Below are 21,509 nucleotides of genomic sequence, written 5' to 3' on the forward strand. Positions count from 1 at the left end.
ATATCAATGATTTGGATGTGGGGACTAAATGTAATATTTCCAAGTTCGCAAATGATACAAATCTAGGTGGGAATGTGTGTTGTGAGGAAGATGCAAAGCGGCTACAGGAGGATTTGGACAGACTTAATGAATAGGCCAGAACATGGCAGATGGAATATAATGTGGAAAAATGTGAGGTTATCCACTTTGGTAGAAAGAACAGATGTGCAGAGTAGTTCCTAAATGATAAGAAATTAGAAAGTGTAGATGTACAAAGGGACCTGGTGTCCTTGCCCATAAGTCACTGAAGGCTAACATGCAGGTACAGCAGGCTATTAGGAAGGCTAACATGCAGGTACAGCAGGCTATTAGGAAGGCTAATGGAATGTTAGCCTTTATCGCAAGATGATTTGAGTACAGGAGCAGTGAAGTCTTGAATCGATTTTATAGAAGCTTGGTTAGACGGCACCTGGAGTACTGTGTGCAGAAAGGATATTGTTGTCATAGAGGGAATGCAACGAAGGTTCACCAGACTTGTCCTAGGGATGGAGGGACTGTCTTATAAAGAGAGGGTGGGAAAACTGGGCCTGTATTCTCTAGAGTTTCGAAGAATGAGAGGTGATCTCACTGAAACCTACAAAATACTTCAAGGAATAGACAGGGTAGATGCAGGTAAGATGTTTCCCCTGGTTGGGGAGCCTAGAACCAGGGGACACAATTTCAAAATAAGGGGGAGACCACTTAGGACTGAGATGAAGGGAAATTTCTTTACTCAGGGGGTTGTGAATCTTTGGAATTCTCTACCCCAGAGGGCAGTGGAAGCTCAGTCAGTGAGTATGTTTAAGGTAGAGATTGATAGATTTCTGATTACCAATAACGTAAAGGGCTGTGGGGATAGAGTGGGTAAAGGGTATTGAAGTGTTCGATCTGCCACGATCGTATTGAACAGTTGGGCAGTCTTGATGGGCTTCTGTTCCTATGTTCCTAAGCGACTGATCCCCCGCACAGGGGTCAGGAGCCGGAAACAGTTCCAGCTTCTTTTTCTGCCCAAAGGTGAAATTCAACCCCTTGCACTTAAACCCAGACAATGATGTCAAAGTGTGCAATACAGGTGATCATGACAGAAAGTCTGGTCTTGTCTACACATGGTCACTATCCAACATGGGTGACTTGTTAGGAATCAGGATCAGGAGCACTTTCCCTGTCTAGAGGGACCAATCCCTATTTTAATTTCCCAACTGCTACCCCAACTAAGAGCAGTCGACTCTAGGGCAGATGAGGGTTCAAACCCGAAGTCATCTGTTCTGTATGCTTTATTTCTTTTACCCGCTAATCCATTAGGTGCATTAGGAGGACCTGCAACTATGTTTACTGCAAATCACCGAACACATAATTACAGCAGAGATAAAAACTTCTCTCCCCCCGCCCCCCACCTTAAACCAGCTTATATTTCACCCCTCTCCTCAGTTCTGTTGCAGGGTCATGTGGACTCGAAACGTCGACTCTTTTCTTCTCCATCGATGCTGCCAGACCTGCTGAGTTTTTCCAGGTAATTCTGTTTTTGTTTTATATAATTACAGCATATGTAATCAGTGAGGAACTGAGGAGCTGTTCTGTTCCTTATTTGGACAAACTTGTTTCACCTAATTCTCTATAATAAGCATTAATCAGGGACTCAGTTTCAAGCAATATACTCCTGAACATTTACAATGAAACCTCATTGGGGTACTTATTGTGTACCATTTCCTGGCTCTGACCTGTGTGGCTGTGTCTCAGCATTTGACAATTCAATTGTCTAAATTGTGTGTGTCAGCATGTGAGCTCATTTTGTTTTGCTCTCAAAATCAAAAAGAAAGAAATTGTTCCAGTCATGAGTGGTCTAGACAGAAACTGTTCCCATTGGCAGAAGGGTTGAGAACCAGAGGGCACAGATTTAAAGTTATTGGCAAAAAAACTTTGATGCAGTGGATGGTTGCAATCTGGAATGCACTGCCTGAGCAGGAGAGCGGAGGCAGATTCAATCATGGCTTTCAAATTGAAGAGTTGAAGGGGAAACTGGAGGGGAAAAGTTTTGCAGAGTTACAGAGAAAGGCCTACGGGAATAGGACGGTGGAGTGGGACTAGCTAAGTTGCTTGTGCAGAGAGCTGGCATGGGTTTGAAGGGCCAAATGCCCTCATTCTGTGGCTGTCATCATTCAATGATTCTATGATCCAAGTTTGTTTGCAAATGGCTACTGAAAGCAAGAATGGAGAAGGTTTCTGAATAGTGTTGACGGAAGATTTAGCAGGATGTTTTATTCTTTTATAATAAAGAAAGGATAAATTTAGATAATGAAGAAGCTGAATTAGTGCCTGTACCAGCAGAGGGAATAAATAATGTATTCAACAGGACAGAGTAGACCGAGTAAGAGTAGCTAGTATCAGTGGTAATATGGGAGAATAAAATAAGAGGACAAGACTGCAAATGCAAAACAAAACAAAATATACAGGAGTTACAGAGCAGTTCAGTCAACTTCTGTGGCATGTATTTCATCAGAACCAGTTTTTAGTGAGGAGCAAAAACTCAGAAATGCCACAACATGTATTTTCTTATTATAAAATAATGGGCAGTTTATTTTGATGAATGAAGCCTTCAACCTAAGAAAGTGTGAAGACTGATGTCAGAGAGAGAGCCCAAGAACTTAAAATGTTGCACGACAAGGAGCCATCAGAAACTAGAGCAGATGGGCACCAGCTAAGAGAGTGTGTGGACAATTAGCGCAACCTGGAAAGAGAGAAGCAAATAGCAGCTGTTGGAAGAATTGAAGTGAATTTGTATGGGTGTGTGACTGAGACAGATATGATGCAATGGGCTGAGCAAGGACTGAATGTAAATGTTCACTGTTTTTTTTTGATGAGGGATGTTTTTCCCTGAACTTTCAAGGGAATACCTCTCTAATACGTAGTATGTTCTAGAAATTTGTAACTTGCAGCATGGCAGTGTAGATAAACAAGCAGTTGGTTTAATCAGGACAGTGCACTAGGTTCTGAGCATTTGAAAGCTGATAAGAGGCTCTAACACAAGTGGTGATCAAGAGGGTGTGACAAATACGTTTCTGCTCCCCATTAGGATAGAAATCTCAAGCATCACATCTTAGTGATGCTTTTAATTAAATGGCGGTAAAATAATGGTGGATTAAACCTATCAGCGCGTCAGAAAGAACAATTAAAAGTGAAACTGCTTGCCTAAGGGAAATGAGTGTTTTAATGCAATTGGAAATTTAAGCAATATTTTAGGACTGGAAAGAGCATTGTTTTTTTTTATGATGTGCTCAGTCTGTTTGGACACAGGGACCCAGACTGGAATCTTCTGTAACATTCCCGAAAGTTTAACTGTATGCACCTTTCTTTGCCGTGTTTCTCGCACCTCCAATGTGTCCCTCCCTTCTCCCGAAGATAATCGCTGCATAAAAACACAGTGATTGTGCTGCACTTCTGGTGAAGCCACTGTGGTGGGGAGGGAGCAAATCTGAGTAAAAACCCAATTGCACTGAGGAGTTTTGTGAGCCCTGACCACTGTCTGGAACCTCACTCAAGGGACCACTCTTCATACACAGTGTAAGTCAGAGGGCTGTTGGCTCCAATGCAGCAGCGTCTGATCCAGGTCTTGCCCGATGCCTGCAGTGTATACTTTCCAGAAAGAGCCACTGGACTGCAGCCTGGAGAGGAACCCTGGCAGCTTTGCCCTCCTCCTGATGAGGCGAGTGAAACTTTGGCCTTTGTCTCAAGGGGGCTGGATTGCAAAGGGGGAGGAATTACAGAGCCTTGGTCAGACCCCGTCTGGAGTAACTGTGTTTCACTTTCATGCATTGCACCTGAAGGAAGGATATATTGGCCTTGGAGTGGGTGCAGTGCAGACTCACCAGAATGATACAAAGGGTTTAGAGAGTTACATTACGAGGACAGAAGGCATAAACCTGTCTTATATTCTTTTGAGTATAGAAGATTAAGAGATGATCTGATTGTGTTGTTTAAAATGTGAAAAGGATTTTACGGGAGAAAATATTTCCTCAGATGCAGGAATCAAGAACAAGAAGGGAAGATTTTAATATAGTATTAAATAATTTAATTTAATTGTAATACAGTATTAGAGTAAGGCCACTTAGGAAGAAAATCAGGAGGCATTCCTACTGCAACCAACCCCCAACATACAAAGATCTGGAATCCTCTCTCTGAGAAGGTTGTGGATGCTGGCGTGCATTTGGTGCTTTCAAGGTGGAAATCAATAGATTCTTGCTGACAAAGATATCAAGGGATATGGAGCTAGGGTGGGTAAATGGAGTTAAGGTGAAGATCAGCCATGATCTAACTGAATGACAGAACAGGCTCAAGGGGCCGTATGGCCTCCTCCTGTTCCTATACGAATTGGCTGTGGTTGTTGGAGGTCAATCATCTCAGTCCCAGGACATCACTTCAGGAGTTCCTCAGGGTAGTGGCCTCGGCCCAACCATCTTCAGCTGCGTCATCAATGACCTTCCTTCCATCGTAAGGTCAGAAGTGGGGATGTTTGCTGATGATTGCACAATGTTCAGCACCATTCACAAGACTTCAGATACTTATAAGCACCAAATGCAGCAAGACCTGGCAACATTCATATTGGGCTGCTAAATGGCACATAACATTCGTGTCACACAAGTGCCAGGCGATGACCATTTCCAACAAGAGAGAATCTAACCATCGCCCCATGACATTCAATGGCATTATCATCACTGAATCCCCCACTATCAACACCCTGGGGGTTATCATTGACCAGAAGCTGAGCTGGACCAGACATATAAATACTGTCACTACAAGAGCAGGTCAGAGGCTGGGAATTCTGCAGTGAGGAACTCACCTCCTGACTCCCAAAGCCTGTCCACCATCTACAAGGCACAAGTCAGGAGTGTGATGGAATATTCCCCATTTGCCTGGATGAGTGCAGCTCCAAAAACACTCAAGAAGCTTTGTAGGATTGGAATCCCCTCCGGCTGGGAAATTTATGGAGTATAAAACCCAAACCCACGGACATGTTTTGACCTCATGTTTATTACCACACAATACAGAAACCAAGCTGCAGCCAACAGCACGGGGCTGTGTAGCAAGGGGTTAATTCAGATATGAAGTAAAAGACAGCGGCTCAATAAAAGGGCTTGGACATTGACCGATTGCTATCAAGAAACAATGGTAACGGGGAAATGCCATTACCTGCCATTGACTAACACAATTACCCGATACCATGGCACAAGGAACATGCCATGGATATTCAAACTTTCATTGGCCTTGGAGCCAGGTGCTGTCACTGTATTGCCTCCAAAAGAGCAGGAGAATTGTTTAATCAATGTGAGAGCTGATCATATTGGTCTGGGATATATTTTCCAACCAGCATGAGCTGATCATATTTGTCTGGGGTAACTAAGGGTGCTAATTACTGTTCATTGAAATCAGTTGGCCAGGCCAGCAGCAGAAATGGTATAACTGGGGACAAAAATCGTAGGATGCCACTGTTTCCTGCAGGCAGTTAAGGAAATTGGTAAACTCTGATCAACTCCACCGAGGGACCTACAACACCATTGGAAGACCAACTGAGGGGTGATTGTAAGTATTAAGTTAGGAACAAGATGGGGGCTAAGCCTCTGATGGGACAGGGTTCCAGGTAACTGTAATTGTAACTGCATTTCATAATTGCTGAATGCAGCCCTTCTCTGAAGGCCGTTGGTAATTCAATAAAGCGATTGTGAATCATCAGAAGATACTTGTCTCGCTGGTCATTCTGTTCAAGCCCTACACATGTGAATCTGGCGTCACGAACTTGAGTGTGGGGAGGGTCTCTGAGGGAGAAAAAAGGGGACACCCGTCTACAGTTCGATACCAGCTGTGACAAAGCAGCCCATTTGATTGGCACCCTCTCCACCATCTTAAACATTCACTCGCTCCATGACCCACACACAATGGCAGCAGTGTGTACCATCTACAAGATGCACTGGTGCCCCTACACCACATGGACTGCAGCGGTTCAAGAAGGCGACTCACCATTACCTTCTCAAGGACAATCAGTGATGGTCAATAAACGGCGGCCTAGCCAGCGACGCGCCACATTCCACGAAAGAATAAACTTTTAAAAATTATGGTGGCCTAAATGGCTGTGATCATATAAGGCAGGAAATTGGCAGAAACAAAGTCACTCTGATAACTGAACAATTTAAATGACCTTAAAAGGCCTAGGGCTCACAATGTATAACTGAATTTGAAAGGATTGACTATTGCTGTCAGCGCCCTCGCATGGTGGAATTAAATCTGTTGTTGAAAGATTAAAAAACTTTAATTTCACCTATCTACTTATTTTAAAACCCCAGGTTAACACATTGACATTAGTTTCCTGCCTGTGCCACTTTAATGCAGATGTTGAAATAAACAGGTTAACACAGTACAGACTGGAATTTAATGTGAGCAAGTTATCCAGTGTGCTAAACATTAGCTTGGGGCGGGGTAATTTTGACTTCATGTGTCAGTGGAAAGGGAGTACTAGTGAACTGGCAGCACATCTTACATCCCTCCCAATAGGAAACATAATTTGGGAGTGATATAAAATAGGCTGCTGCTGACTCACGATCACCCAAAGTCAAAATTACGCCCCAAGAGGAAATGAATCCCCAAAGAGTTTTAAAATGAGCCTTCAGCTGATTACTGAGCTGCTAAATGATTCGATTGTTCCAATAACATTGATTGCTCAGTCCATGAGATAGAAAACCATGTATTCGCAGGGATGGTGGGAGTAGGAATAAAAACAGGCGATGGAGACTGGGAAAACCTGGCTGATCTCTAGCCAGGTTGAAGCCGTTCTTGCTCCAAGATCAGTTCTGCATCAGCCCCAATGGGCTCTTGCTCAGAACAAGCTGTGACTTCCTTTAAACATTATAATTTACTTTAATGAGGGCTATTTTTTTGTCTTATTTGGCTGGAAGCTCAGTTCTCTCTCTGTTTCTAAGAGAAGTGCCACAAGCAATAATCTACTCTTAAAGTCCTCTACCCTACACTTAAATTTAAAATAAATTCTTGTATTGAAGTTTCACTGCAGTCCTCTCTTGCCGTCATTTACTGAGGCGTGGTTCGTAGTGGTTATGTTACTGGACTGACGATCCAGAGAGTAAAAATTCAAATCCCTCCATTGAGAATTTGAATTCAGTTTAACATTTGCGTGGTTATGAGGAAAAAAAGCTGGGTGAACGGTACTAATTGCATAGCTCTTGTAATGAGCTAGCACAGGTATGTTGGGATGTAAGATTTTGTGGTTCCAAAAACAAATATGGAAATAAAAAGCTATTAGCAAAGTATCAGTAAAAGTGACAATGAAGGTGTCAGATTGCCATTAAAATTAACACGACTTCATTGATATCCTTTAGGGCAGGAAACCAGTTGTCCTTACCCAGTCTGACTAATATGTAACTCCAGATCCACATCAATATGGTTGACACTTAAATGTCCCCTGAAATGACCTAGCAAACTACCTTATTGTATTCAAGAATGCCACTGCTACCTTCTCAAGCCCAATTAGGGGATGGCAATCAATGATGGCCTTGCTAGTGACGCCCACATTCCAGGTATGAATAAAAAATGTTTCATGTCAATATTGTTATGAAGATGTGCTACGTAGAATATCAATTTGTAATGTCACCTGCTGGGCATATATATTATATCCATGGCACTTTTTGAAAAGAGCATTTTGTGCTAAACAAAGGACACTGGCCTACAGCAGCTCCTAAGTTGCATTTGTGATGGCCACAAGCTACTTCATGGAGACACAGGGTGGGATTTTGTGGCCCCACCTGCCACCAGGGTTGCCTGGTCCCACCGAAAGTCAATGGACTTTTGGTTAGGCTGCCAAATCTCCCTTGGTGGGTCCTGCCACGACAGGGCTGGAAAGTCCTGGCCACAGATGGAGCTCTATGGAGCTCTCAGTGACAATGGCTAAGATAAAACCCAGATTGAAACCAGAGAGAGGTCATGTGACCCAGCTCTTGGGTGTTAAAGAGACTGGATTTGAACTAACAGATAGAAACTGTCACATGGATAGTAGGGGCAACAGCCTTACCCCCCCTCTCCCAACAAAGCTGAGCCCTGTTTGTGGTTTGAAACCCCACCAGAAGTCCTCATTGCTGCAAACCGAGAGTTCTTAAAGGAGATTCCAACTCAACACCACTGTCTTCAAGAGAAAAGAAAATCAACCAGCCATGACTCCAGGGCAACTGCTTCAGTGAAAAACCAAAGTACCAGCAGCCACTGTATATTGTGTCTCTCTAGCTGTGAGCAAGCTTTGGGACAACCTGTGAATAATTTTTCTAACTTTACCTTTTGGCCAAGTTTTAAACATCTGATACTCTGTCAAGTTTTATTTCTTTTGTGCATTGCCTGGGCAAGTTGAGTGTGTATTTTTTGCATTAAGTGGGAAGTTAGACATTTTTACATTTTAAACATTTTTGTTAATAATTTTTGTATCTTTACCTGAATGAGTTTTAGTCTTAAAACTAGCTCCTTACTTGTTAAATCAAGGAATCTAGCTGACTTAATTCATACTCCAAGCTATGCACAGTTAAGTACAAATTGAATTGGTAATATCACATTTAAGAAAAACATCAAACTAATATAACCAAAGGGACAAAGAGAGGAGTCAGCTCACTCCTCCCAAACTGGTCGTAACAGTATGTTTGATCTGAAATTCTCTCTAAAACAGCCTAGAAGGAAAACCATTCGGTTGTAACCTATTTCTTAGGGTAACAAAGGCAGTGAATGCTGACTTTGCTCAGACCTCAAGATAATATTAAGTTTTACCAATAGGTTATTAAGAATTTTCAAATCAATTTTGCATAAGAGAGTTTTTTTCTATATTCTGAAATATGTTTGTGAAAATGAAATTAGCTGAATATTGTTACTACATTACAGCAAAACTGACTGTAACATTGAAATATTTACCAGGCTACATCAGAACAGAAAAATAAAGGCAACATGCAAAGGAACTCTTTCAATATGAACTTATACAGGAGCTTGAAGACGCCCCAAAGGTCAGCAAGTTCAGTTAGCATTGGTTTGGAAGTGGCCCAATCACCGGGTGGAATCATCCCAGATTTGCACTAAGTGCGGTAGTGGGTGGGTAAAACGATATTTTACCCACCAGCTGCAATGGCGGCTTTTCACGCTGTATTGTCCCAAACCTGCCACACTAATTATGCATTCCTGGGAAACATGCCATTGCACGCGGACTCTCGTTCTCCCGTCATGCCGTCACCTTGCCGCTTCAGCACACCGGGCACCATATTTAAAGTCCATCCCCACGCACACCCACTCAGTGCTTCTAGCCCACGACTGTTGCAAAGAAGACATGGCCCCGAAAGGCAAAAAGACTGCAGCCCCCAGGTTCAATGCTGCATCCCTCCAATGCCTTTTGGATGCTGTTGAGGCTCACCCTGATTTCCTCTACCCCTGCTCTGGTTGCAGGATGGGCAACAACCTCACTAATCCGGCTTGGGAGGTGGTGGCAGCGGCAGTCAGCACCAACACCCTGCAAAAGAGGACGGCCACCCAGTGCTGAGAAAGGATGAATGGTCTCATCCGCTCTGCCAGGGTAATTCACTCTTCTCATCACTCTCAACTCACACACTCACAAACCCATCACACATCCACAGGGATCTCACACCGCAAGGGACAACACCACTAACTCTCGCACACACCCTCACATCTCCATCAGGTTCATATCCTCTGGAGCTCACATCCTCATCCCACCCATGGCTCCGCTCACCACACAAACATTCCACTCAGTGCCATGTGTCCTGCTCGCGCTCTCTCCATCTGTTTCCCTGCAGGAGAAACCTGCTCACATCAGCAGGGAGAGGTCCCAGGCCAGGGATGGAGTGGCCCACATTAAGCCCCTCACTCACTTTGAGGAGTGTGCCATCACGCTGACTGGTGAGGATGTGGACTGTGCCTGCAGTGACGGTGAGGTTGGCGGCGAACACCCTCGTCAGGATCCTGCACCACATCATCCCTCTCGCAATGCAACTGTGAGTGCTCTCTCCCCTGCTTTTGACTCTGCTGCCATGCCCTAATTATCTCTACTTTGGTTCACAGGGAGCTCTGCCAAACGACTGACACCCTCAAGCCTAACCCTAACCCTAACCCTAACCCTAACCTCAGCTCCATCCAGGTCCTCACCAGCAGCCAAGAGGACACCTCCTCCATTGAAGAGTTGTAAATAAGCAGCCTGGAAGACCCATCACAGCGCTTACCCATATCCTTCACCAGCGCAGAGACACACACCTCACTGGAACCTAGATCTAGAGCAGGCTCGGGTTCTCAATCTGGTGGTCACCACACGGACACATGTCCGCAGCAGCAGGAGGCAGGTTTGTGCGAGCTTCCTGACACTCAGAGGACTGCTGGGGAAGAGGCATCTGTGGGGTCCGAGTCAGTTGACGAGCCTCTGGATTTGGCCTTCCAACTCATCCTGGAGAGTCAGCAGAAGGCGTGGGAACATCACGCAGAGATGTTGGAAGCCCTCAGCAGAGTGACGTGCGAGCCTGAGGAGTGCTTCCACCTGCCCTCTGAAGAAGTGGTACCCACATGTCTGCGTATAGAGGTCTCATGGGGAGAATGGTGGATGCCATGGAGACTGATCTGATGCAGATTTACCTAAAAGTAGCTGCTCCCAGTTCACTCAGGCCAAATCATATTTGATCTTATTAAAATTGGCCTTCCCCCAATTTAGAACTCTGGTTTCTGGCCCATCCTTGTCCTTTTCCATAACAACCTTGTATCTAACGGAGTTATGATCACTATCTGCAAAATGCTCTCCCACTGATACCTCTACCACTTGCCTGGCTTCATTCCCTAAAATTAGGGAGGGATGGCCCCCTCTCTTGTAGGACCTTCTATGTACTTGCATAAAAAGCTCTCCTGGATGCATTTTAAGAATTCCGCTCCCTCTAAACCTATCACACTGTGACTAACCAAGTTAATGTTGGGGAAATTGAAATCCCCACTATTACTACTCTATTATTTTTACACTTCTCTGAAATTTGCCTACATATCTGCTCTTCTATTTCTCTTTGACTGTTTGGGGGCCTATAGTACACTCCCAGAAATGTGATTGCTCCTTTTTTGTTTTTAAGTTCTATCCATATGGCTTCATTTGAGGAGCCTTCTAAGATGTCATCCCTCCTTACTGCTGTAATTGATTCCTTGATCAATATTGCGATACCCATTCCTCTTTTACCTCACTTCCTGTCTCACCTGAAGACCCTATATCCTGGAATATTGAGCTGCCAATCCTGCCCCTCTCTCAACCATGTCTCTGTGACAGCAATGACATCATACTTCCATGTGTTATTTGTGCCCTCAACTCATCTGCCTTATTCATCAGACTCCTTGCATTGAAATAAATACCATCCAACCTTGCCAATCTCCCTTGTGCCTTAACTGGCACAATTATAGAATGTCAATGCCTTCCAGACTCTCTTCTAATTTTGGTTGTGCATCTCCCCCTGCTGAACCTCCTCTCAGGATCCCATCCCCCCGCCAAGTTAGTTTAAACCCTCCCCAACAGCACTAGCAAACCTCCCCGCAAGGATGTTGGTCCCATTCTGGTTCAGGTGCAACCCGTCCGCCTTGTACAGGTCCCACCACCCCCAGAAATGGTCCCAATGCCCCAGAAATCTAAAGCCCTCCCTCCTGCACCATCTCTCCAGCCACACATTCATTTGGACTAACCTTCTATTTCTATCTCACTAGCGTACTGCTCTGATGCAGAAGGACTCATTCAAGAAGGAAATAGGGAGAGTACAGGGCCAACACATTCCAGTGAAGATAAAGGGTGGGACCAACAAATCCAGAGAACCCTGGATGTCGAGGAATATACAGGATTGGTTTAAAAAAAAAAGGGAGGCTTATGGCAGATACCGAGGGCTCCAAACAGTGGAAGCCCTAGAGGAGCATATAGTGTGTAGGGGGGAACTTAAAAAGGAAATTGGGAGAGCAAAAAGGGGGCATGAAAAGACATTGGCAGGTAAAATAAAAGAAAATCCAAAGTTATTTTACAAGTACATTAAGAGTAAGAGGATAACCAGGGAAAGAGCAGGGCCCATTAAGGACCAAAGTGGTAATTTGTGTGTGGAGACGGAAGACGTAGGTAGGGTTCTAAATGAATACTTTGTGTCAGTGTTCACAAGTGAGAGGGACAACATGGGTATGGAAATCAGGCAGAAGGACTGTGATATAATTAAAGAAATTAGCATAGAAAGGGAGGAGGTTCTAAGTGGTCTGGCAGGCTTAAAAGTAGATAGACCTCCAGGCCCAGATGAAATGTATCCCAGGCTGTTGAGTGAGGAGATAGCAGGGGCACTGGCAATAATTTTCAATACCTCCCTGGCCACAGGGGAGGTGCCAGAGGACTGGAGGACAGCCAATGTGGTACTGTTATTCAAGAAGGGAGAAATGAATAAACCAGGCTAGTCAGTCTAACCTCAGTGGTAGGGAAACTATTGGAAACAATTCTGAGGGACAGAATTAATCTATACTTGGAGAGGCAGGGATTAATCAAGGACAGTCAGCATGGTTTTGTCAAGGAGAGGTCATGTCTGACCAGTTTGATTGAATTTTTTGAAGAGGTGACCAGGTATGTAGATGAGGGCAATGCATTTGACGTAGTCTACTTGGACTTCAGCAAGGCTTTTGATAAGGTCCCACATGGGAGACTGATAATGAAGGTAAGAGCCCATGGGATCCAAGGCAATTTGGCAAATTGGATCCAGAATTGGCTGAGTGGCAGGAAGCAGAGTGTAATGGTCGAGAGGTGTTTTTGTGACTGGATGCCTGTGTCCAGTGGGGTTCCACAGGGATCGGTGTTGGGTCCCTTGCTATTTGTGGTATATATAAATGATTTAGAGTTGAATGTAGGAGGGTTGATCAGTAAGTTCGCAGATGACACGAAAATTGGTGGGGTGATAAGTAGTGAGGAGGGTAGCCTTAGATTACAGGAGGATATAGGGTTGGTCAGATGGGCTGATCAGTGACAAATGGAATTTAATCCAGATAAGTGTGAGGTGATGCACTTGGACAGGACAAACAAGGCTCAGAAACATGCGATGAATTGTAGGACCTTGGGAAGCACCAAGTTTCAGAGGGACCTTGGTGTGCATGTCCACCGGTCCCTTAAGGTAGCAGGACAGGTAGATAAGGCGGTTAAGAAGGCATATGGGATACTTGCCTTTATTAGCCGAGGCATAGAATATAAGAGCAGGGAGGTTATGCTGGAACCGTACAAAACGCTGATTAGGCCACAGCTAGAGTATTGTGTGCCATTCTGGAATCCGCATAGTGATTGCATTAGAGAGAGTGCAGAGTGCAGAGATTTACCGGGATGTTGCCCGGGCTGGAGAGTTTTAGTTATGAGGAGAGATTGGATAGACTGGGGTTATTTTCCCTGGAGCAGAGGAGATTGAGGGAGGACATGATTGAGGTGTATAAAATTATGAGGGGCATAGATAGGGTAGACAAGAAGGACTTTTCCACTTGGTGGAGGGATCATTAACCAGGGGGCATAGATTTAAGATAAGGGGCAGGAGGTTTAGAGGGGATGTGAGTAAGAATTTTTTCACCCAGAGGGTGGTGGGAATCTGGAACTCACTGCCTGAAAGGGTGGTAGAGGCAGAAATCCTCATAGCATTTAAGAAGTATTTGGATGTGCACTTGCGATGCCATGGCATACAAGGCTATGGACCTAGTGCTGGAAAATGGGATTAGAATAGTTAGGTACTTGTTCGGCTGGCACAGACTCGATGGGCCGAAAGGCCTTTTTCTGTGCTGTAGACCTGTATGACTCTATGACCCTGGTCCAGCAGAAGGTGGAGATGTGTGCAGACGTGCACTCCATCAGGGGAGCCACAGGTGAGTTCCTGCAGTGACAACGCGAGAGAGAAACGGGGCACCTCGACTTCCCTCCAGGTGCTCCTTCCCCTCAAGGAGTCAGGCTGGGGACCTGGGGACCTAAAGTGAGGAGGAGTGGCAGCTGGTCACCCCTGGGTCATCCACTCAGGAATCTCAGAGGCTGTCCTCTCCCTCCGAGTCCCCTTTGCCTGTGAGCCCCTCAACCTCGCCCTCTGTCACCTCAGAGGGAGCAGCTGGCCAACAAGTGATTCTGGAGGGAGAAGTGTGTGTGTGTGGCAGGGCCTTTGGGAGCCTCACGCAAGCCTCTCCCACACACACGGATCCTTCCCGTATCTCTCACCTCAATGTCCTGATCATTTTCACTGCTGCCTGCTGGGGTTCACTTTCAGTTGTCTATCTGAGCTGATCCTCATCTCCGCCCACCCACTGTTCACACTCCCATGGTGCACCTGATCTCACCCAACACCACTGTCGTTTCACTTTCGATTTGGATGGCATGGCCTGGAATTTGGATTTTCATGCTCTCCACTTCCCCCAGTCACCCATTTCCTTTCCCCCATCACTGTTGACCCCCCAGGCATCACCTTCCACCTCCCTTCCGTGACCCACCAGCCACAACCCTTTTCCTTTGGGGATGTCCAGGTGAACGTGTATCTTTCCTTCCTTTTCAAAAATCCCACCCCCGTCCACATTAACCTCCCCGACCTCCTCCTTCCCACCTCTGGGGTCTGTGTCTGCCACCCAGTCCCCACCAACTACCCTCACCTTCCCTCCAACCGCTCCCATTGAACACCCATCCTCTCACCCTATCGCCTCACTCTGCCCCCGGTCATTCTCACCATTCCCTCATACCATGGCCACCCTCCATTCACTCTCCAGGAGGCTGTCATGGACCCATCAGACTCCTCCCTTGCATGTTCACCTGGACATTCCCCCTCTGGACCCCTTCCCCCCCTGGAACACCTTCCCCCCTCCGGCCCTCTTTCCCCTGGAAGGGATAAGGTGCCATATCAAAGGTTATTGCAGAAAATAAAAGTGCAGGGTGTGAGGGGTGACCTATTAGCATGGATGGAAGATTGGCTGGCTGGCAGAAAGCAGAGGCTATACATAAATGGGTCTTTTTTGGATTGGCAGGATGTGACGAGTGGAGTCCCACAGGGGCCTGTGCTGGGGCCTCAACTTTTTACAATGACATCAATGGCCTAGATGAGGGGAGTGAAGACATGGTAGCAAAATTCACAGATGACACAAGATAGGTAGGAAAGTATGGTGTGAAGAGGACATGAGGAGGTTGCAGATGGATAAGGATAAGTTGAGTGAGTGGGCAAAGATCCGGAAAATAGAGTTTAATGTGGAGTTGTTTACTTTGGTAGGAAGAACAAAGAAGCATTCCACTTTAATGGAGAATGGCTGCATAATTCTGAGGTACAGAGGGATCTAGCTGTTCCAGTACATGAATCACAAAAAGGTAGTATGCAGGTACAGCAAGTAATTAAGGCTAATGGAATGCTATCCTTTATTATGAGAGGAATTGAACATAAAAGTAAGAATGTTATGCTTCAATTATACAGGGCGTTGGTGAGACTGCACCTCAAATACTGTGTGCAGTTTTGGTCTCCTTATTTAAGGAAGGATGTAAATATGTTGGAGACGGTTCAGAGGAGGTTTGCTGGATCGATGCCTGGAATGAGTGGGTTGTCTTATGAGGAAAGGTTAGACAGACTGGGCTTGTTTCCACTGGCGTTTAGAAGAGTGAGGGGTGATTTGATTGAAGTATACAAGATCCTGATTGGCCTTGACAAGGTGGATGTGGAAAGGATGTTTCCGCTTGTGGATAAGCCCAGAACTAGGAGGCACTGTTTTAAAATTAGGGGTCGTCCATTTAGGACAGAGATGAGGAGAATTTTTTTTCTCTCAGAGGATTGTGCGACTTTGGAACTCTCTGCCTCAGAAGTGGAGTTAAGGCCACAATCAGACCAGCTATGATCCTATCAAATGGCAGAGCAGGCTCGATGGGCTGAATGGCCTACTCCTGCTCCTATTTCTTATGATGATGTCCTTGCTCAGTGTTCCACCTCCAGGCCAGGTGTGCTATCTGAAGGGAGAGTGCCAAACAGCAAAGACAACAATCCCCTTTACACCCACCTTCACCTGGCCAGCCATCAGATCGAGGATGAGGTAAGGAGGGATTTTGTACTGCGCTGAACCATCACTCACCCACAGGCTGCCTCCTGCCTTCAGTTTTATTGCATCCACCACTGGGGTAGAACTGACTGGCTAAACACAAACTACTTTTGGAAAAAATGATATATCTTGTGAAAATACTTACAGCCTGTTCAAAGGGGACGTAAGAACATTTGCCCAATCTTCAGACACATCATTTATTTAACCTTCCTAGCAACTCTCTACAGGCGGCTCATGTTCTCTCTCTGCCAAGCCCCCAGTACAGATTCTTCCCAGCTATACTCACCCTGCACCAGTTATCGAGTTTATTGCAGGCTGGTTTCTGCTGCCATCTACTGGGATGAATTTCATCGGCGAGGTTAACGTGTCAGTCGTTGAGTGTCCTTTTCCAATTTACAAACGCACATCTGTGACCATGGGGCTGAAAGTAATAACCTCAATTCAGGTTCTTCCATTTAGTTTGACCTCCTCCGACAGCTTCTTCCTGCCCCCTCAGTCCACCCAACTGCAACCCAGGCTCCAAGATCGCTGACAAGCTTGTGTTTTAGATCAATGGTACAATGGAAAATAGGCAACAGCTCTCAGCTTTTCAACAGTTCAGGCTTATATTTCATGAAAGCAAGAGAACAGGACCCACTTTGCCAGCAATTCAACACTAAACCAACAGGCCTGTGAAAGACCAGTTGCGACCTGAACTGATGGAATCAAACAGGCTTTAATGAGTTTCATGTTTGAGCCAGTACTGATACAACGGAACACAATTAGAGGTGGAAAAATATTGTCATGGTACAAAGACAATGTCAGCATTGTCTGAAAGACCCTTTAAAAAAAATTCTGTATTTTTCATTTTATTCCTCTTTATTTCTGAAGATGCTGGCGGTGGAAGGGTATTCTCAGTACTTTGTTTGACCGGCTGTGTTTTATGTGGGACCCGAGGCAGCCATCTTGCTGTTCAACCATGGAGACATCACATCCCTAATCTGATCAGATTCTCCTACAGCATCTACTGATAGGTGAAACAGAGACAAATGTAACCCAGTGAGATTAACGTGTCAGTTGTTGTGTGTCCTTTTCCAACTTACAAACACATATTCATGACCATGGGGCTGAAAGTAATAACCTCAATTCAGGTCTTTCCATTTAGTTTGAACTCCTCTGACAGCCTCTTCTTGCTGCCTTCTTGAGATCTATCTTCATTGGGAAAATTTAACAACTTGAAATTAATTAGCACCCACCTTGATCTCGGGGTATCTCAAGCACGGTACTGTCAATTAAATACTTTTGAAGTCTAGTCACTGTTGTACTGTTAAATGTGACAGCCAATTTGTGTACAGCAAGCTCCAAGAGACAATGAGATAATGACCAAATAATCTGTTTTAGCAATGCTGGCTGAGGGATAAATATTGGCCATTTAATGGAGAACTCCCCTGCTCTTCTTCAAAACAGTGCCATGGGATTTATTACGTTCATCTGACAGGGCAGCCAGGGCTTTGGTTTAATGGCTCATCCATAGGACAGCATCTCTGGTGGTGCAGCACTCCCTCAGCACTGCACTGAAGTGTCAGCCTAGATCTTGTGCTCAAGCCTCTGGAGTGTGACTCTAAACTACAATGTTCAGACTCTAGGGGAAAGAGACCTACTGTTGAGCTCGGCCGTACGTCAGTAATACCAGACTTAAGATGCAATAGCGTCCTTGTAATGGGACAAAGGGCAATTATTTTCTGCTACTTAATTTACAAGGCTATAAACTCACACAAAAGCGTGCAGCGTTGCTGTATTAAGCAGTGCACCCTGGCCACTACAAGGGAAAGGATCAAAGGTTTAAATTTTTCACTGAAGTTAGCCAAAAAGCATAGTAGAAGGAGGAGGCCGTTCAACCACTCGAACCTGTTCCAACATTCAATGAGATCAGGGGTGCGTAAACCTTTTTTGGTAGGAAGGCCACATTTGGGTATAGAAACGGTACGGGTCAAGCAGTCATAAACGTTCAAGAAATGAATAATTAAAAAAAGATAAACGTTGGTACAAATAAACATAAAACCTTCATTAGTGTGAGAATTATACATCATAATAAGGCATTATATACGCTAACAAAATGCTCTTTTTCATGCCCCCTTGGTTTAACGTGAACAATGCAGTTGGTCACCATGCTTCACAAAGGCATCAAGTCCAGTGTCACTCTTTCTCTCTCCAACGACGCTGCCTGACCTTCTGTTTATATTTAAGATTTACAGCATCTGCAGTGTTTCACTTTTGTCTTTCCAATTTAAACGCTGCTTTACTGTGATTTACACTATAACAGCCACCAAAGGAAAAACAGTAAAGGGAAAGAAAATGTGGAGAGACAAAGAGGCATCTCAGAAGCAGTCATCACGTCCTGTGGGGAGCATAATGATCTGTATCCTTGCTCTACCTCTCCTTCCTAGAGCTGGGAATCTAATAACGTTACGGCATCTGTAACCTGTTCTATGCCAGTTAGTGAATACATTTCTAATTTTCAATTTTCTCAAAGCACAAAACCCTAACCTAAAACCACACATTCTTAGGAACATAGGAATAGGAGTAGGCCATTCAGTCCATCAAGCCTGCTCTGACATTCAATTAGATCATAGCTGATCATCTACCTCAACACCACTTTCCCGTGCTATCTCCATATCCCTTGATGTCATTAGTCTCCATACATCTATCGATTTCTGTTTTGAACATGTTCAATGATTGAGCTTGCACAGCCCTCTGGGCAGAAAATTCCAAAGATTCACCACCCTCTGAGTGAAGAAATTCCTCCTCATCTCAGCCTTAAATACCCCTTATCCTGAGATTATATCTCCTGGTTTGAGATCACCAGCCAGGGAAAACATCTTATCTACGTCCACCCTGTCACACCATGTAAGAATTTTGTAAGTTTCAATGAGGCCATCCCCTCATACTTCGAAACTCTAGGGAATACAGGCCCAATCACCCCAATCTCTCCTCATAAGACAATCCTGCCATCCCAGAGATTAATCTGGTGAACCTCTCTTGCACTCCCTCTGTGGCAAGAATATCCCTCCTTAGATAAGGAGACCAATGCTGTACACAATATTCCAGGTGCGGACTCACCAAGGCTCTATACAACTGCAGCAAGACCTTTTTACTCCTGTACTCAAATCCTCTTGCAATGAAGACCATTTGCCTTCCTAATTGCTCGCTGCATCGGCATGCTAACTTTTAGTGATTCATGAACAAGGACACCTAGGTCCCTTTAGACACCCGTACTTCCCAACCTCTCACCATTTAAGAAATATTCTGCCTTTCTGTTTTTCCTACCAAAGTGAATAACTTTACACTTATTCACATTACATTCCATCTGCCATGTTCTAGCCCATTCACTTAGCCTGTCCAAGTCCTCTTGAAGCCTCCTTGCATCCTCCTCACAATTTACATTCCCACCCAGTTTGTGTCATCAGCAAATTTAGAAATATTAAAATTTGTCCCCACATCCAGATCATTGATATAGATTGTGAACAGCTGGGGGACCTAGCACTGACCCTTGCAGTTCCCCACTAGTAACAGCCTGCCATCCTAAGAATGATCCATTTATTCCTGCTCTCTGCTTTCTGTCTGTTAACCAATTCTCAATCCGTACCAGTATATTCCCCCAATCCCATCCCACTCTTCGCTTTCTATTACATCCATTCATCCTCTTCCAAAAATCTAAACCTTAGCTGCGCCTCTGGCAGGAACAGAAGACGTTTTTCCAAGCCTAGTTTATGGAAGTGCAGAAACAACTGATCACTGAGATGCCCACCTCAAAATGTTAAACTGGGGTTGCTTGTGAAGACCATCTGTCCTACATATCTGGGAACTCACCGCCGGTAGCAGCATTTTTGCTTCGATATTTTAATGCCTTATCCATCAGCAGAGGGAGGTCTTGTGGTGCAGTGGTAGCCTCTCTACCTCTGGGCCAGAAGCTCCAGATTGAAGTCACAGTTCAGGACTTTATGGCCATGGAAGGTGTGTTCATAATTAGTTGATTATTAGTCTGTAACTCCTTCCAATACGTCTGATGGCAGGCAGTAAGAGTTTCCTGGTCAGACATACTGTGGAAGGCAATGGCTAACCACTGCAGTACTTTGCCAGGCATAATTATGGAACAATCCAATGGAAGCCCATGGCTGCCAATGCCCTCTTAGAGCGTGGTACCCAAAGGAAGAGGGGGATCCATCAGCAGAATTATAGATCAAGTTTTTTACTGGGCCTACAAATCTGCTAGCCTCTGCTTCTTTTGCCAAATACCTTAAGCCTGTGTCCTCTGGTTGCTCACCCATCTGCCAACAGAGATAGTTTCTCCTTATTTAGCTAATCTTCATGATTTTGAACACCTCTATTAAACCTACCCTTAACTATTCCTGCTCCAAGGAGAACAACCCCAGCTTTTCTCATCTCCCCACTTAACTGAAATTTTACATCCCTGGTACCATTATAAATGTGGCTATAGGAATTTATAACGTAATACGTTGACAGGGCGTGCACGTAGATGCAAGATTTTTTTAATAGTTATAGATTTATAATTCTAGTGGGTGAAGGCACTCTTCAGTGTATTACAATGCCAAAGCAGACCCAAAGCTCCCAGGTTCAAATCCTGGACTGCCAGTAGCTATGGCAGCGGACACCAGCAAGAATCAACACCTTTGGTGAGGAAATGAGAAAAGTGGGGAAACAAAGTGATACATGAGTTGACTTGGCTTTTCATAAAGAGTATTAAAACCTAAGTAGAAAATAAGTTGAAGTTTTGAAATTGCAGCGAATATACCTGCTGCTATTGCAAATCAAAACTGCGGTAATCGAACAAGTAATTATAAATGCATACTTACCTTGTGCTGCCGTCACTCCTCCTCCACGTGTGCTCGCCTCCTCTAGCATAGCGGCTGGACAAACTCCCCATGAAAATCTTTCTCTGGCCTCTGATAGAATAATGTTTATCCAATTGCTCAGTCACTCTGCCCCTAGATTCTAGCAGATATCAGACTAATATGTCTACACTTTTCTAGTGCATCTCGCTTATCCTTCTTAAATAAATGTCTCAATTTCCAATAAATTAGCTAATCACCACAGGGTAACCCTCTGTCACTAAACTCTGGGCGAAATTCTCCTACCCCTGTGGCGGGAGCGGGAATGGGGATTGTTTCCCAATGCGGAGGCTGATGGGAAATTCCACGGTCCTTTATGGCCCCAGCGTCACTAATTATGCAGCTGGGGGTTTCCTAAAGTGGCGGAGTGGGCTGGCACACCCCTCTGTCATATCCGGATGCTATATTTAAAAAGCGCCCGGACATCCTCACTGTCAATGCAACCGGCCTAACCCAACCTATAGAGATGTCAGGAAGGGGAGGTGAAGGTCCAGTGCTGAAGTTCTG

Source organism: Cetorhinus maximus, chromosome 21, assembly GCF_964194155.1.
Source record: "Cetorhinus maximus chromosome 21, sCetMax3.hap1.1, whole genome shotgun sequence".
In the NCBI taxonomy this organism is placed as follows: domain Eukaryota; kingdom Metazoa; phylum Chordata; class Chondrichthyes; order Lamniformes; family Cetorhinidae; genus Cetorhinus; species Cetorhinus maximus.